The sequence below is a fragment of the Manis pentadactyla genome, chromosome 8, assembly GCF_030020395.1.
Source record: "Manis pentadactyla isolate mManPen7 chromosome 8, mManPen7.hap1, whole genome shotgun sequence".
NCBI classification, from domain to species: Eukaryota; Metazoa; Chordata; class Mammalia; order Pholidota; family Manidae; genus Manis; species Manis pentadactyla.
Window position 1 is genome coordinate 49,569,201 of NC_080026.1, and position 18,124 is coordinate 49,587,324.

Consider the following 18,124-nt stretch of genomic DNA (forward strand, 5'->3'; position numbering starts at 1 on the left):
ATATTCTACCCAGTTCTCAGGACCTTCCAATATTACTTTCTCCCCACCCCATTGTGTGGTTACATTTTCTTCTTTTTTAAATTTTGTCATCTTCATCTTTTATTATCTTTTCTTTTTTATCTTTGAACTTTACCATCTTCTCCGCTTTGCTGAAAGCTACATTTAGCATCTTTACTTAAGAAAAAACATTTGAGAATTTCAGGTCAAACTTGAAAAGGATTTTTCCAAATATAGCTCAATTCTTAATTAAAATTCAGATAAAAATCTATTGCAACAAAAATACTGAAGTCAAAATGGCCAGCACCCACTTACAGGCTGTTTATTTTAAGCAAAAAGTCAGTACATGAAAAGTTCAAGATATGGACGGGCCACCCTGCAGCAGTCCATGTGGTGGGACTGAATTTAATGTCACATTGCTTGGCCATGCTTTGTGGGAATAAATATCAAAATACACAAGGTGTGTGGGTCAGCCTCCTTCACTCATTTGTTTCCTAAAACTGGCTCTGGGGGTTGTCACCACTCATTTAGCCACTTGTGGTCTCAATGTTCTTAGTGTTTTCTCTCTCTTTTTCTCAATTTCTCTTCCTCTTCTTTTTTTTTCAGAGTTGGCTTTCTCTCGCCTTCATTCAGTGCAAATGGTTAGGAAAAGTTCAGTTGGATATCATAGAATGTATTTTCATTCCTTCTCATTCTCTTTCCCTTGAGATCTACATACTTAGAAATATAAAAATGTACCACTGCATACATGCCCTCTGCATTCAAAACATCTGAGAGTATCTGGTCAAACTAAGCTGCTCTTGAGACCCCACTTAATCGATGTGATAAGTGTATTTCTTGAAGGCTGTGACACATTCTCTTTTAATTTCCATGTGCTTATATCATCCCCAGTAGATTGTTAAATTTCTTAAGCCTGCAATCCATTCCTCTTTATGAGCACCTCCCCTCCCAAAGTCGAGCACTAGGCTTTACACCTAGATGCTCATGTTTTTATTGAATGAATAATTATCTTATTCAGCTACAACAGTTCCCTTCAAATCCAGGTGGAAATTTTCCAGTTTCAGACCTATATTCTGTATACTCATTAGTCTACAACCTCTGCCAATTTATCACCTTATAAAATAGTGGTAAATCAATATTTCCTCTGCCAATATTTCAATGGAAAATAGGGTATACATAATGACTGGGTAGTCTGCTTTGTGGGTGGGGGACACTGCAGCTTTGCTTACCTCTTCTTTCTTAAAACCTAGTTTATCACTCTCCCAGAATATGTCATGTATTAATTCACTACTAAAGCTAATTTTATTTTCTTCATTCTACAAGTTGGAATCATTTTTTGATAGCTCTTTTAGTATTATAACTATGACTCATTATTAGCAAACCCACAGTTTCATCTAATTGTAGTTAAATTTTAATTTTTTATCAAAGTAACCCAGAAACAATTTAGCAAGTCGAGCAGGGCTGTAAGGCTTATAATAAAAGAACAGTCCCCTCAACCCACTTCTCTCTTTCTTAATTCCTATTCCCCAGATGGGATCACTTTTAACTCTCTCAGCTGTTTCTTCTGGTTTATAACTTGCTGTTTCAAAATAGCATCCTCTAAAAAGTTTTTCATTTTTCAAATACGGACATTGTCTCTTCCCTTCCCTTTATAAAAGATGAAATTGGGATTTGATTCTCTCCTAGGCCCCCAGAACACACACACACACACACACACACACACACACACACACATGCACACACACACACACACACACACACACACACTCGCACACATGCTACTGTCCCTGCACCCATTTAATATGGTTACTTTGTACAAATCAGTGTTAAACATTTACATTCATATTATGTAAGATTACATCATTATCATTTAGAGCTGAATCATACAAAACAATGTTATTTCATTTACTTTCTTGAAATACATGAAATGCATGAAATTTATTTACTTTTTGACTCATTTTTCTATATTATACTAAATCATTCCCCCAAATTTCCCATAGAAATTTAAATTTCCTCTCAAGGCATTCAAATCATCAAATAATCTTTTTGTCCTCTTTTTAACTTTCATTTGTTACATTTTTCTTACTATTGTCATTGACAACATACCCCTAAAGCTGTCTCCTAGCCCCAGTCTCCCCTGGTTGTGCTGTAGGCCTGGAACTTGCCAGTCATGCTGTGGCTTCCCTTTGCCCTTCTCCTGTGTTGGACTCCTGATTCCTAAATGACAAAGCTACTTCTTTCTTTGGTTACTCTCTCAATTTGGTGGAAATAAATATTAGTTCCTTGAGCAGTAAGGGGAGTAAATGGAGATGTCACTTTTGAGAGCTTAAATATTGAAAAATATTTTTATTCTATTCACTTGATTGATGGCTTCGCTGGGTATAGAATTATACATTAGGAAATATTTTCTCAGAATTTTGAAGATATTACTCAATTGTCTTTAAGTTTCCTTTGTTCTTTTTGAGAAATCTATGCCATTCTGATTCTCAGTAATTTATATGTGACCTGAATTTGATGTTTTGTTGTTTTGGAAGATTTTAGGATCTCTTTCTACACTGGTATGTTGTGGAGTAGCCCTTTTAAATTTTATTGATTACCCTGTATAGTCACTTTTTGGTCTAGAAGCTCAGATGCTTCTGTTTGAGAACCTGTATTTATTTCTATGATTCTCCCTTCCCCACTTCTTATGTTTTCCCTTTCCAGAATGTCTGTAAGTCAGATACTAGATCTCCTGGATGAAGCCACTGTTTTACTTATCTTTTTTCTCCCCTGTTTTCCATCCAGTTCTACTCTCTGAGAGAATTCTTTTTTCTTTTTTAATCTTCCTGTTAATTTTTTAAAATCTCTGTTAACATAATTTATTTTTCAAAAGCTTGGTCCTCCTCTTGGAATGTGAGAACATCCTTTCTTGCTTTATGGTTATAGTATCTCCTCTGTTTTCTTTGAGAATTGAATATGATGTACATTTTAAAGATTATTTCTCTTTGAGTTTTATTTTCTGTTCTATTTTTATCTCCATCTTTCATGGTAAAGATTTCTCTCAAACGTCTAGTGATCCTTGTTTGTCTTTTGTATTTAAGAGAGAACTGAAGAGATAAAACAAGCTCTGCATGTGTGGGTGGGTCTGTGCACAGATGGGGTTACTATCACATGATACAACAGAAAGCCAAATTTTCCATTAGAAGACACCAAAATGTTCATATAGGTAGGTTGTTATCTATCTGTCCCATCTTTCTCTTCGTTATTTTTAAATTTTTCTTGCCTTTTTTTTGGATTAATAGAGTATGTTATGATTCTATTATGACTAGTCCATTATTGACTTTTTATTTTACTTTTTAAAAGTTGCTCTAAGTTTTGCAATATACATCTTGAATTTATTATAGTTTATTTTCAAATAATATTAAACCTCTCCCAAAACAGAAGCAAAATTGAATTATTTTCTGCCTTCATCTTTAATATTTTCTTTTTTCAACTCTTTGTTCTGGTGTCCTTTTTTGAAATTCCTGAGTTGAACGTTGGGGTCATTAGCTTTCATTACCTCTTTTTTTTCTGATAGATGTACTAAAACTACAAATTTCTCTCTAGGTGTGCTTTTATTATGTCCCCTTACTTTGACAAGAACAAAGTTATTCAGGTTTAGAAAATACAGCATTTCTTGTGATAATCTTTATCTCAAGAGTCTTGGTTGTATTCTATTTAGTTTGTATAATTTAGTGGAGGTATTTAGTTTACTTATTAGGTAAGTCATTTAGGTTCATTTATTAACTCCTTTTCATTTAGTTAAGTTTGTTTGTACTGTGCTTTATTAGTTATTAATTGGTTGCTAATTTGTTTTATATTATATTCAGTTCCTTTGTAGTTGTTTAGATTAGCTATTTAATTGCTAAGTTTATTACTTAGTGTGATTTTTAGTATTTACTTAGATTTTTAGATATTCTTTTGTTTATTAATAATTATTTTTACATTATTTACTATTACTATTGTTATTACATTATTTTTAGACAACATTGTCTTATGATATTTTTCTCTGGAATTGACACTTCCATTATGGCTTAGTACAGGTCAATTTTTGTGACTATTCCATTTTCACTCAAAAGACAGCCCATAATCTAAATCTATTGTGTGTGGATCTGTTCATGTAGTAAGCTATATAGAAAGTACTCCAATCTTATTGATTGTATTGTTTAGATTAATTTGGTAATTTTTTCAATGAATATTTATTCAATACCCATTTGCTAGATGATGTTCTAATCATAAGAGATACAACGGTAAACAAAACAAAATCCCTGCCTTACGTGGAACTTATGCTCTAGTGGAGCTGATAATAAGTGAACAGTAAGAACATATTACATAGTACACACATGTAGTAGTGATAAATGCTTTGGGAAAAAATAAAGCAGAATAATGGTGCTAAAGAATTTAGGCCAATGTGACAAGAGTGAATTCATAAAGGATGGGTCAGGAAGACCTCTCTGAGAAAGTGATATTTAAACATATTTTTATATATTTGTTTATTTTTCTTTGTTTGATCTGTTAGTTTGAAATGGGTATATTAAAAGCCACCAAATACAATTTTTTTTCTTTCACCTGTATCTGATGTGTCTTTTTGACCACTGTGATATTTTTTTGTCTTGAATTCTGATTTGTCAGATGTTAAAATTTGAGCACCTGCTTTCTTTTAATTCGTATTTGTATATTTTTCTCAATTTTAGCTACCACCTGGGTTGAAATCCTAGTTGTTTGATACTGGCTTGTTTAAGCTCTATGCTTGAATTTCCTCTCCCATTAAAAGGAGATACTGATAGTACTACCACATAATGTTGTTATAAGAATTAATTGAATTAATACTTGTAAAATGCTTAGAACAGTGTCTGGCACATAGTAAGTGCTATAGAAGTGAGAAGCCATACGGAAAATACATTTTGTTTCAAATATTTGATTTTATTTCCAGTTTGTCTATTGCTAACAGTATATTAGGTTCTTCATTTTTTAAAATCCAGAGTCAATTTTTATGAATCTTTGAAATTCATTTATATTCACTCTAAAAACTTTAATTATATTAGAATGTATTTCTGCCATGTTTTAAAACATTTTTCCATTTACTGTACCTTTTATTCCCCTTAATTTCCTATTTTACATTGGACATATGGCATTTTCTCCTAACCAAAACTGAAAACAATTAAATGCACCTAACTGTTTAAGAAAATATGTCCTTCCCTTTCACATTATTTCCACTACTTATTCATTCTTTTACCAAAATTTTGTTATCACTTATGAATGCTTATATATCTTTTATTCCCATTATATAGTTTCCATGTAACATATCCTCTTTTTTTCATCGTCCTATGTCATCTATACTTCTACATGTTATTTTTATATACCCATGGCTTCCAGCACCCTCTATATGTTAATGGCGCCCACATACATATCTCTGGCTCTAATTTCTATCCCCATCTTAAACCTGGGCATTCAACTCAACCAGACATCCCATTTGCACACTACTCAGGCATTTCACACTCAACATATCCAACACTGAACACATCACTGTGCGTTCCTTTCCTCCAGAAGTGATACTACCATCTTTACACTTACCCAAGCCATCACGTCTCTCCTGTCTCCTTCCTCCACAGCTTCCAATAAAACCCTATGTCCTGTCAATTCTTCTTCCAAAATTTGACTTGAGTAAACTGTGTTGTCTTCTGTCCATCATCTTATGCTTAAATGATTGTATAACCTTTCTATGTCTGGACTGCCCACCCATACTTTTCTTCCCTACTACCCCAGAGATCCTCATAAAATGAAAATCTGATGATATTGCTACCTACTTAAAACTCTGATGGCATTTTATTGCACTTTGGATTAAATGTTAATGCCTTAATATGACTTAGAGTCTGGTGTGACCTGGTTTCTGTTAACACTTAGCTTTTCCTCTCCCAAACTCCTTGGAAGAATTTCTCTGAATTCAAACACATCAGGCTTTCTCTCACTCTCCTAGCTTTTCACAAGTTGTTCCTTTGTTCTGGAACGCATTTCTCTTCCTCTTGGTCTGGTAAAATTTTCCTCAACATGCAGCCCTCAATCTGATATCTTTTCCTCCGAGAAGCCTGCTTGGCTCAGGATGTCCCTTCTCTTTCTCAGCTCCCTGTGTCTCCTCCTCAATGCAGGGCTTGATGGAGGTTTGGATTTTCTCTTTAATTTCAATATGTTCCATAAGGATAGGGACTATTTTTCTGACTTGTATCTAGAATTTGCCTAAAGTATGTAAGTCTTCAGTGAAATGTGTTGACTTGAAATGCATGTCCATGTCATCCTTTAGGTCCCTAAGATGTTTTAACTTTATACATTTCTTTCAAATTCTTCATTCGTTGGCTTCTTAGAGACAATCTAAACATTTCCAATTCTTTATACTTTAAGAGTTATAGTAAAATAATCCTATATTGTTTACAAAATAATTTTCCATGGACTATTGAATCTAACTCAATGTTCCTGGGATATAAGTTGAAATAAATTAGTCTTCTCATCATACAGTGAGGCAATTATGTTCTGAAGGAGTTGAGGATACGTACAATAAGACCAAAGCCAGGATATCTATTTAGGTCTTTTGATCCGACCAAGTACTCTTTTTCCTAATTGTAGTAAAATGTACATAACATAAAATTTCTCATCTTAAGCATGTTTAAGTGTACAGTTCAGCTGTGTTAAGTACATTCACATTGCTGTGCAACCCATCTCCAGAGCTCCATCTACCTTGCAAAACTGAAACTCTATAACAATTAAACAACTCCTCATTCCCTCCTCCCCCCAGTACCTGGCAACCACTATTCCACTTGCTGTCTCTATGAATTCGACTACTCTATGTACTTCATATAAGTGGACTCATACAGTATTTTTCTTCATGTGATTGCTTATTTCATTTAACATGTCTTCAGAGTTCATTTATGCAATAGCATATATCAGAATTTCCTTCCATTTTAAGGCTGAAAAATATGTATATTTTTCATATGTATATACCACATGTTGTTTATCCATTCATCTGTCAATGGACACTTGAGTTGCTTCTACCTTTTGGTTACTGTGAATAATGTTGCTATGAACATGAATGTTCAAATACATTTTTGAGACTCTGCTTTCAGTTCTCTTAGGTATATATGCAGAAGTGGAATTCTGGATCATATGGAAATTCTATTTTTAATTTTTTTAGGAACTGACATACTGTTTTGCATAGTAGCTGTACCATTTCACATTCCCACCAACAGTGTACAAGGGATCTAATTTCTCTATATCCTAACACTTGTTATTTTCTATTTTTGATAATACCTCTCCTAATAGGGGTGAGATAGTATCTCATTGTGGTTTTGATTTGCATTTCCCCAATAATTAGTAATGCTCATTTCATGTGCTTATTGACCATTTGTTTATTTTCTTTAGAGAAATGTTTACCCATGTCCTTTGCCCATTTTCTTATTGGGTTGTTTGCATTTTTGTTGTTATGTTGTACCAATGTATTCTGGATATTAACTCCTTAGTTGTCTTTTCACTTTATTCTTGTGTCCTATGATCTGATCAGATACTCTTGACATTATTTTATATCATCTCTTTACAGAGTTATTTACAGAAGTGGCACAAGGCAGAAATGGAGTTACAGCAACAGGACTGGAGCCCGGATCTCAGAACAGCCACACAAGGTCACAGGACTGCATTGAGGGGAGAGATGCTGAGCCCCCAAATATGGGAGTGTTGTGGAAATTATTTCTTATTTTTCTGCTGCCTTGAATAAAGATTCATCATAAAGACTGAGGTGGACTTACACCAGTAAGTGGGGGTCAAATGATCCCACGGTGGGAAAAGAAGGAATGCCACGGCCCTGTGGGTCAGATATATGGAGACTAGAGGTTAATTAAATTTCTTCTATAAGATATTTGAACCACCAGAGTCCCACCAGATACTCGAGGAGGAATCTAAGAACCATCCAACTAAATGCATGTTCTAGAGGAACCAGGTGCCCAGGTTAAGTTTATCATCTTTTAATGAAATTAGAAAAACTAGCCTTTTAGTAAAAGGAGATCCAGGACCTCAGGCAAAATGTCATCACCAAGTTAGAATGTACTGTTTATACCCAAGAATGAAGCCAGAAATTGCTTGTATCAACACCAGATTATCAGTAGAGGGTTGGTACCTTGGGGAAAGACTAAAGCTACACGAATCAGGTTAGAAATAAAACCCAGATCATCAGTGAGGCTGTGCTAGCAGATTGAAGTTGGTTTAAAGATTTTAGGGGTGAATTGGTTTGTTGGCTGAAGTCCAGAGCTGCCATTTTCCCCCTATTTGTATATACAGGATTCCTCTCCCAGAGGGACCAGGCAGCAAATGTGGCATCTATAATCCTTTTAGCCATATAGATTAATATAGCTCTTCTTACAAGTTTTCAACCAATGAACTTCAGTAAACATAAGGTAAGTTTTTTTCCAGAACAAATTGTTTTAGGTCCCACAGCCACCAACAGATGACATCAGTGATCTGAATACTCATTTTTTTTTTAAATTTGCTCAAAGACTTTTTTGGAAGTACAACTGATGTAAAATATCCTATTAGTTTCAGATGTACATCGGAGTGATTCTGCAGACTCTTTTCAGACTCAGCCATTGTCGTTATTTTTGAGCTGTTTGAAGAATATACTACAACCCATAATATTTGAAAAGTATCACTGAGAAAATATTGAAAGTGTTCATATCAGAGACATACAGTTACAAGAAAAACAGAGGAAATGACTTTTTAAAATTGAAAGTGGTGAGGAAATGACAGGTTGCAGCATATGCCCCTGCAATGAATCATTTGACAGGAGGAATTATTCTCAAGGATAAAAGCAAATCACCAATGAATGAAAAGATCTGGGCCTATGCAGTCAACAATGATGAGGAAAAGAGACTTGTCAGTAGCTGAAAGATCAACCTTAGTATCAAGTGTTACTAGCCTACTAAGCTCACTTTTTAGGCCTAAATTCATTATACTAAGGTGTCTGAAGCTAAGAGTTAGAGAACTTAAAGGGAGAACAAGGTAGCATTACTGCCAAGGAAACTTCTATCATAAGCCATGAATGGCTGAGTGGGTTTACAGTCATTTAAATCTGCACAAAATCAAAGTGAGAATTGACAGATGTATGCAGAGTTGCATGGCATCTAAGCAGTTAACACTAGCACTTTTGAAGATCCTGGGGTGGGGCGGTTGGGATGGAGATTGACTGTCTCAAATCTTCAGATAACCACGGAATGAATATCAGCTCGGAAAGATGTATGCCGCATTATACATGCCCAATCTTGGCAGGAATACATCCAGGGATTTTAAATTTATAACAGGCTCTCTCACTTTGGATTTTAAAAATGCCTTTAGAACTGAATTGGCACACAGGAGGAAGAACTTCTGTAAATCTATTTGATATGCTTTCCATTTTGTTCTTTATCAGCTATGAACATAATGTAAATACTTTCTCTGTCTTCATGGATATCATTGGTAAAATATTTCAACAAGGCCAAAGACAATGCGAGAGGACATAGAACCAGAAGGGCATTTCCCAGAGCATGCTCCTGGGGTTATAATGGAAAAAAGAAAAATTATGGTCTTGTAGGTTTAGAAAATGCTAAAACACTCAGTTAATTAAAGTGGAAAGTGTTTCTTTTTGAAGAAGGGGCATGAAAGCGATTGTCATCAGAATCCATCTCACAGACCTCCAGCTACAGGGAGCATGAGGGACCATGACCAGCAGCTGTTGCCTTCCAGAACCCAGCACCAACCTGAGTGAGGCCGGGTGTCCCAGAGGCCATTCCCCAGCAATGCCCCAGAGAACAGGGAAGCAGGGCAGGCCCATTACCAGAAGACACAAGCCTCCTCCGACAGGCAGCTTTGGGTCAGGACTTCCTGGAAGGCTTGCTGAACTTTTCATGAGACTTCAGGGCAATCTGGAACACTTCAACTCAACCTTCTCTACTCTCTCCTTTGCTCAGGGTCTGATGCCTCTTCCAGACTCCCCAGCTTCCACTGCATCTTCCCTCCATATTTAATCCTATCTTGGTGTCTGCTCCTCAGACAACCTAGACAAACACAACTCACAAAACTCTGTGTACAAAGTAATAGTGGCTAAATATATGAAGCAAATCCAATCAGAATAGAAGAAGAATTATATAAAATGGTAATATTAGTGGGCAATCTTAATACAACTTCCAAAATCAGTCATAGGTATCAAAAATCAAAAACATAAAGGAACTTATGAATACATAGGTAATAAAAATTATTTTCTAATTTTTCTAAGAAAAATTATTTTCTAAAAAAGAGAGATTCTAAAGGTCATGTTTTCTCATCACCATCCAGTGAAGTTAGAATATGTAATAGGAAGTGATAAAATTATACTTAGAAATTAAGAAATATAACCTTAGACAAACTCTGGAACAAAGAGGCAATGAAAACTGAAAGTTAGCATAAGTTTTACTGAGAGAAAAATTTAGAAACTTAAATGTTTTTATTAAGAGATAAAGATTAAAAATAAAGAAACTCTGTATCATAGAAAATTAGAGAAACAACAACAGAGTAAACCAAAAGAAAATATGGATAGGAAATTAGTAAGATAAAAGTGAAATAATAATAATAATAATAAAGAAGCAAAACAAACAATAGGAGAAAGGATAAATAAGTCCAATGCTAGTTTTGTGAAAATATCAGTATAATAGACAAACTGCTTATAGGTTTAATTATGATAAAAAAATTAAAAGTAAAAGTTGAAATAAAAAATAAAAATGCATAATCAAGGATAAAAAGGAAACATAACCATAGATATGGAAGAAATTAAAAATAACTAAAATATAATACCTTAAATAACCTCTGGAAAACAAATTTGAAAATCTAGAGGAAATAGTTAACTTCCTAACAAGCCATAAACTGTCAAAACTGACCCAAAGTGAAATAGAGAATGTACACAGAGTAATTACCATAGAAGGTTCGGAAAGGAATGTAAAGAGTTTTCATTACAAAAACTTCCATGTCTAGCTGGTTTTCCAGCTAAGCGTCATTTACTCTTTAAAGTCTGGATGATACCATTTTTCTTTAAACTGTCAACTCTGAACCATATAAAAAGATGGAAAGGGTCCCATGACTAAAGTTATGAAGCCAGCATAATTTTAACACTGAATTCTGGTAAAGTGATTACCTTTAAGAGCATCAACTAATATTTTAAAAAATTTAAACCAATATTATGTACGACTAAAGGAGCAACAAAATCTTTTTAAATAGCAAATATAATTTAATATTTTCCATGGTTTCAAAGATTAATACACTATTGCCAATTTGGGTTTATTCATGTATTGCAAAGCTTCTTTGGTACTTCCAAATGTATCAGTGTAACTCAGAACATCAATAAATTACGAGAGAAATTTCATATCAATAAGTCCTTCAGAGGCATTTAGAAAACCCAAAGTCATTCTTAGTAAAAACTATGACTTCATTAAGAATAAATTGTAACCATTTGATGATGATTTGAAAAACCAACAGAAAATATTCTACATGGTGAAACAAAATCATCTCAGTCAAAATCTTGAATATCATGAATTCCTGCTATCTGTATTATAAACCAATATGTTGTATGTTCTAGTTAATGCAGTAACACAATATGATAAAATAATTCACAAGAACATTGGAAAACAAGTAATAATGGCATATATTTTCACTGACAATGTACTTTTATACCTAGAAAGCCCAGAAGATTCTCTTTAAAATGTTGCCTAATGAAAAAAAAACTTGGTAAGTTGTCTGGATACATGATAAACATACAAAATTCAATAGCTTTTCCTTATTAGCAATTAAAGCAAACCTGCAAATGAAAATATTAAAAAATTAATTTTGTTTACATTTCCAAAAAACTCTCAGGAGCCAGGAATAAACTTAATGTGAAAGGCAGAGGTCCTAAAATAAAGAAAATTATAAAATCATATTGGAGGAGAAAAGATAAATGCAGAGAGATGAGAAAGCATAAACTTTATGAATTAGAAAATTTAATTTCATAAAATGTGTATCTTTCCAATTTTTATACTTCATGGTTAGTGCAGTTCCAGTTAGAATCCTATGATAGAGAATGTTTATTCCCCAATAACCATTCCCCTTTTCTTTCTTAGTAAAAACACATGGCTGTTTGTGATAAAACTGCATTTGCCAGTGTGTTGGAAACACCTACAGTTCTCCACCTGTGTCCTTTCTCCTTTGCTTTCACACAGAACACTCTGACACTTCTGGTCACCAAATATGTGTTTCCCCCCCAATCCCATCAAGCAATTCTGTGACACCAGCTGGGTGTCCTACAATTAAACTCAATTCTGGCACTATCTACATGGAGATAGGGTCAGACCCTGCAGGTCAAGGGCCCAGGGGCACAAGACCACCCGCACTACTGTCAACCCCAACTTTCAGGTCCCCAGGTCACCCGCGACTTCTGTCCATCTGGGCTGCAAACCGGAGGCTCCCGTGACTTCTTCCCACTTGGATTAGATTATTTGCTGGAGCGGTTCACACAGCTCAGAGAAACAGCATTTACCAGCTTATCAAAGGATATGCTAAAGGCTACAGATGAACAGCCAGATGAACAGGCACATAAAGTGAGGTCTGGTGGGGTCCTGCCGGCAGAGCTTCTGGCCCTGTGGAGTTAGGTGCGTCACCTTCCTGGTGTGAGTGTGTTTGCCAACCCGGAAGGTCTCTGAACCTCATGCTATTGGGATTTATGGAGGCTTCCTCATTTAGCATGATCAATTACTAACTTCATTTCCAGCCCCTCTTTTCTCTTTTGGAAAGACAAAACAGAAAAACAGAAATTATATTTGAAATCTGGCATCAAAATAAACCAATATCAACTTACTTCTGTAAAACTGTATCAACTATACTTCAATAAAAAATGAAAATAAAAATTATATCCTACAAACAGCTTTTACAATTTGACGCCAAAAAGACCTACAACCCAGTAGAAAAGTGGGCAAAGGGTATAAATATCAAGTCACAAGAAAGCAACTCCAAATGTTTGCTATACACACACACACACACACACACACACACACACACACACACACACACACACACACACACATGAAAGGACATTCAAATTCACAAGTATGGGGAAAATATGCAACTTAACAATGATATATGATTTACATCCATAATGCCAGGCAGGCATGAAGAGAAGAGCATAATCTTCCATTTGCTGGTGGAAATGTGAATATTTATAGCCTTCTTGGGAAAGAATTCTGGCAGTATCTATTAAAAAGTAAAATAAATTGCAATCCCACTCATGGGAATATTTCCCATAGAAATAAATAAATATCAATATCATAAGGCTAGATGTAAGGAATGTCTATACAAGGTGTTGTTGGTAGATTTTAAAATTGTAAACTTTTTTATGACTATTAATAGAGATATCGATGAATAATTTATGATATATCCACTCCATGGAATTTTAGAAAGCCATCAGAAAGAATGAATTAGAGTTATTATTGGGCAAGAAAAGAAAGATGCCAAGAAATCGGCATTCTATGATCTCATTTTTGTAAAACAAAGCCAAAAGTCTGTGTGTGTGTGTGTGTGTGTGTGTGTGTGTGTGCATGTGTGTGTATGATTATATTTTCTGAGCCTGGAGGAAAGTAAGGAAGAATTTACATCACATTGGTAAGAAAACTAATTTTTAGGCCAGTTGTGAGGTCAGCAGTTTGACAAGGCAAGAAGGAGGAGGAGGAGAAAGGAGAAAAGTAAGCCATACAAAACACCCAACATGTGTGATATTGTCCCATTAAAGCAAAATTACATGTAAGTGTACATATGTTAGGATAAATGAAGTTAAAAATAAAAAATAACTATGAAACAACACAGGAAACTTTTATAGTATAATCTATTATAATATCTAATAAACAGTAAATGGTTGCAAAATCAAACATAACCTGTGGTATCTTTAGATAAAACATTCAGAGATGCAGACAAAGATTTTATAGAACATGCTACAGGGCAAAGATTGTCAGGCTTTGTGGTTAGCTGGGAACTGACAGCCTGTCGGGATAGAATTTAATGGATTATTTCCCATCTTAGTTGCTAAACTTATCTGATATTAGTATACTAATTTTTAAAAAGCATTTAACAAATTAATAAAAATAATGATTAGAGATCAGTGACCCCATGTCATGCATTTCTTGAAAGGTGTGTAGTCCCCATAAGGGCTTCAAAATATTCTAGGAACTAGATAAACTCTTATGAGGTGAAGGTAGTAAATTCTGGCATTCTCCATTTTCTCTCATTTTCTGGTCATTTCCTTACCTTGTGTCCTGGGAAAAATGAGATTATAAGATGACACATTGATCAGCAAAATAAACTTTTTATTAAATGCTTACAATAAATGTCTGTATTCACTGAAATCCTCTTAAGAAATCAAAGAGAACTTTGGAGGACTTCTGAAGAAATCAGCAATTCCATAACTTCTATCAACCCTCCTTCTCCTACTCAGCAGGTCCTATTCACAACTGACTGGCTGGCAAGAGGTCTGAGAAATCAGGTCTTGTGAGATGGTAACAGGGTGCCTGCCAGTGTAGTCAGGGAAAGGGAGAAAGGCCCTGGAGCAGGGTGGGGAACTAGCTAGTTACAGGGACACCTAGGCAGCAAGAGGGGAAGGCCCCCAGGCAGGCAAGCACACCGGGCCCCTGCAAGCTTCCCCATCTGTGGATTCCCCAAAGGTTGAAGGTCATCTGCCCTTTGAAGCAAATGATCAGAATATTTGTGGCAAGTGTGCCTTGGTCTCAGGCATGGAGGCTTCTCGTTGTAATGCTTCCGATGGCCGTCAGTGGAATGGGTACCAGACCACAGAGTACAAGAGAGGCCCCAGCCTCCCTGACCTTTCAGCAGTAGGTTTCTTGAAGTTCAAATGGCAGTGCTATAAAAAGCCAAAGGCTATGGAGAGGAGGGTGCCCAGCCTAAGGGCAGGTTAACTACTACCACAGGACTTCCCGTGGCCCCTGGGAATGTTTCATGTGGCTTTGTGTTGCTCCTGTCCCTGACACAGGGCCTGGTATGCAGTAGACACTCAAAGTTGCACTGAATGTGTGCAGCAAGCAATGAGCTTTCTAAAAGCCTGGAGGAAGAAGTACTGACACTTGTCTTGTTTAAGAGACTGAAAACACCCTCTGTTTTCTCTCCTTCATGGAGGGCCTGGTGATACTACAAAGTGGCACCAGCAGCTCTTCCTGTCCCTTCCTTCCTAAACTGCTGAAAGGAAGGCCTTGAACTGTCCCTAACTCACAGACTTGTAGGGGAGTGGGGTATCCCTGATCAGCAGATAACTCATGCCTTTTCCTCAGCCTCATGGGCTCAATCTGTCTTGCCCCTAAATGTCTCCAGTCCTTCAGATGGATCATAAATACTCTGTGGGCCAAGTTCCCATGTGTGGGACTCCTTCCTAAGAGCGAGGCAATGTTATGCCTGGAAGCACTCCTAGGAAGGGGACGCTGGAGAACTGGTGTCCCTGCACATCTTCCTATTGCACAGCACTTGTGGAAGCCATCACGTGGTAATGTGCAGGTGTGTGCTGTAAAATCGCTCCCTGGGTGAGCCTAAATGACACAGCCTGTGTGCTGGCAGCACCCTCTTCTTCCCGCCTTCTCTTCCAGGCCCTGGAGAGCACATTCCACTGCTTGCTCACAGGAACTACCCAGTTCAAGAATCACAGACCTGGCTGGCTTTCTCAGGAAGGGGTCTCAATAGAGCAGTAAAATAAAACAGTGCTTGCTTTTTCTATAGGAAAACTTCTTTTTCCATCCATTTCAAAAACCTGTACTGCCTCATGTCCCCTCTGCTATCACCTTATTCTTCTTGCTACCTTCCTATCTCCAAAGTCCTGAATGGATTCCGCAGGGGTGCCTTCCTGATCTCCCGAGCCAAGAGGAGGAAGGACAGTTTTCAGTATATATTTAACCTAAAGGATTTGGTGTAAGAAAGAAGCTCTGAATTCACTCCACTAACAAAACAGAGCTGAGCGGGAGCTTTCTGCGTCAGCTGTGGAGGTGATGTTGTGTGATACCTGCTCACCCTTACTGCAGACACCACTCAAAGTCCAACTCCACATTACCTGAAGAAGTGAGCATAGAATCCCATGTCCACTCTGGCCTCAGTTTCCATTTCCTCACTTATTGAAGGCAATATGAACTATTTTTAAAAATTAACTAGCGCACTTCAAGTTCATGAAAGTGCCCCTGTTCTGCATCTTAATAGTGGGTGGTCTCTCCTAAAGGAAAGCAAGCACACCCTTTGTGAGCATCCTGTGATGCAGGCTGTGGCTCTGTGTGGTCCTTAAAGGACCTTGGCACAATATCTGTAAATGACTTGAGGCTTTCTAGAATACCCTTTCCATGGCAAATGCGTGGGAAGAGACATAAAGCAGGTTTACCTGGAATGTCAGTGGGAGAGCTTGAGACAGCTGCACCCCCAAAGGCCGTTCCCACTTCACTGGCACTGCCTGTGAAAGCATTTCATAATTAATCCTTACAGAGGCCACTCTCCTCCTTTTGGCATAAGATCCCAGGTTTCCTGGTATCTACTGGTGGGAAGGAGATAAAATTCTGGTCTTCTGTTTCATAAAGCAGGTGTGGGCCTTTAATGGCTCCTTCTGCCGCATCTCAATAAAACCTCCCATCTTCTGCATTGCATACTCCTGCTGCACTCAGACTTGTGTTTTGTATTTGGTTCATCTCTGGATGCTCAAGACTGTCCTTCTGATTGCCAAGCCCAGCACATCACCAATGATAGGAAATCACTCAAGCCTCTTGACTCTGAACTTTGCGGACAACCTTTCCTAGGTCCCTGCTGTCTCTGGGCCATGGGGTCCTGGCAAAGGCATCACTTAAGACAGATTGTTCTCAGATCCAGAGATGTCCTATGGGGAGCGACAGAATTTACTCCAAGCTGAAGCCTGAATCTCTGCCCACTGGGCTCCTCCTTATACATAGCTGATGCCCATGGCCTCTTAAGCAAAGTGCATCAGTACCAGGGAGCTCTTTTCCCTCCTGCTTCTTGCTTCAAGGGACCTTGAGGTTTTTAGTAAAGGAAAAAGAGGATAAATTTCCTTCTTTCCAAACTATCTTCAACTGGGCCTATCCGTGATGATCATCCTCCACTGATGATTTGTGAGTTCCCGAAACAGCTCCATATGAACAGACTTCATATGATCTATTCCATGGCCAGGACATCCTGGAAGATACGCATGGGGATGCCAGTTATACTCAGACTGCTTCATTTATCTTCCAGGGTTTGTTAAAGCACATCTTATATGACTTCCTGAACCCAAGAATCTCGGTCAGAAATCCGCTGACTGCTAAATGGATCTGTGTGTATCAGGGATTCTTCAAACTTATTAAAATTGTGTATGAATTGTTCCTAATGTGATTTTTATTTTCCATGGGTGAGGATCCAGTGTCCATCATGAATTCAAAGAGTTTTGAAATATTAAAAAGATTAGAAACAGATGTTAACTTGGACTACTTTTCTCATTCTGACATTCTATGAGACTCTGATCATGTTTCCAGCATTAAACCCTAACCTAATATTTATCTGAAAGTGTGACAGTGTCACAGTAGAATATCTGGGCTACATCTGTGCATGAAGAAAGCACTAGCTGTTCTGAAGAGGTCCCAGCATTCCCTTACCTCAATATGTTTATGATTTCCAGCATGTTTTAGACTTACTGGATGGTGCCACAGATTATGTTCTACTTTTCACAGTAATGGTGGATGAGTCTCTCTTAACAAAGACAAAAGATTTGTTTGTTCCCTGAAGACTATCCAAAGACCTTACTAAGCTCTACCCCTATCCTAGTTTCTCTCTGGACCATCCTTGTCTTGAAGGGTCAGGACCAGTGCCTCCAGGATGGCAGAAGGACAACTCCATAGTAGGAAACTTCCTCAGAAAGCTGAGAAGGCTTCTCATGTGCAGAACCTTCTCATGGAAAAACCAAACAGCAGGGCAGTCTATACCCTAGTGTGGCTGGAGCTGGTCTTAGGTGGCCACAACCTAAGACCACCCATATGATGGATCTTGTCAACTCAATGGGCTTCTAACTCCAGTTGCTTTT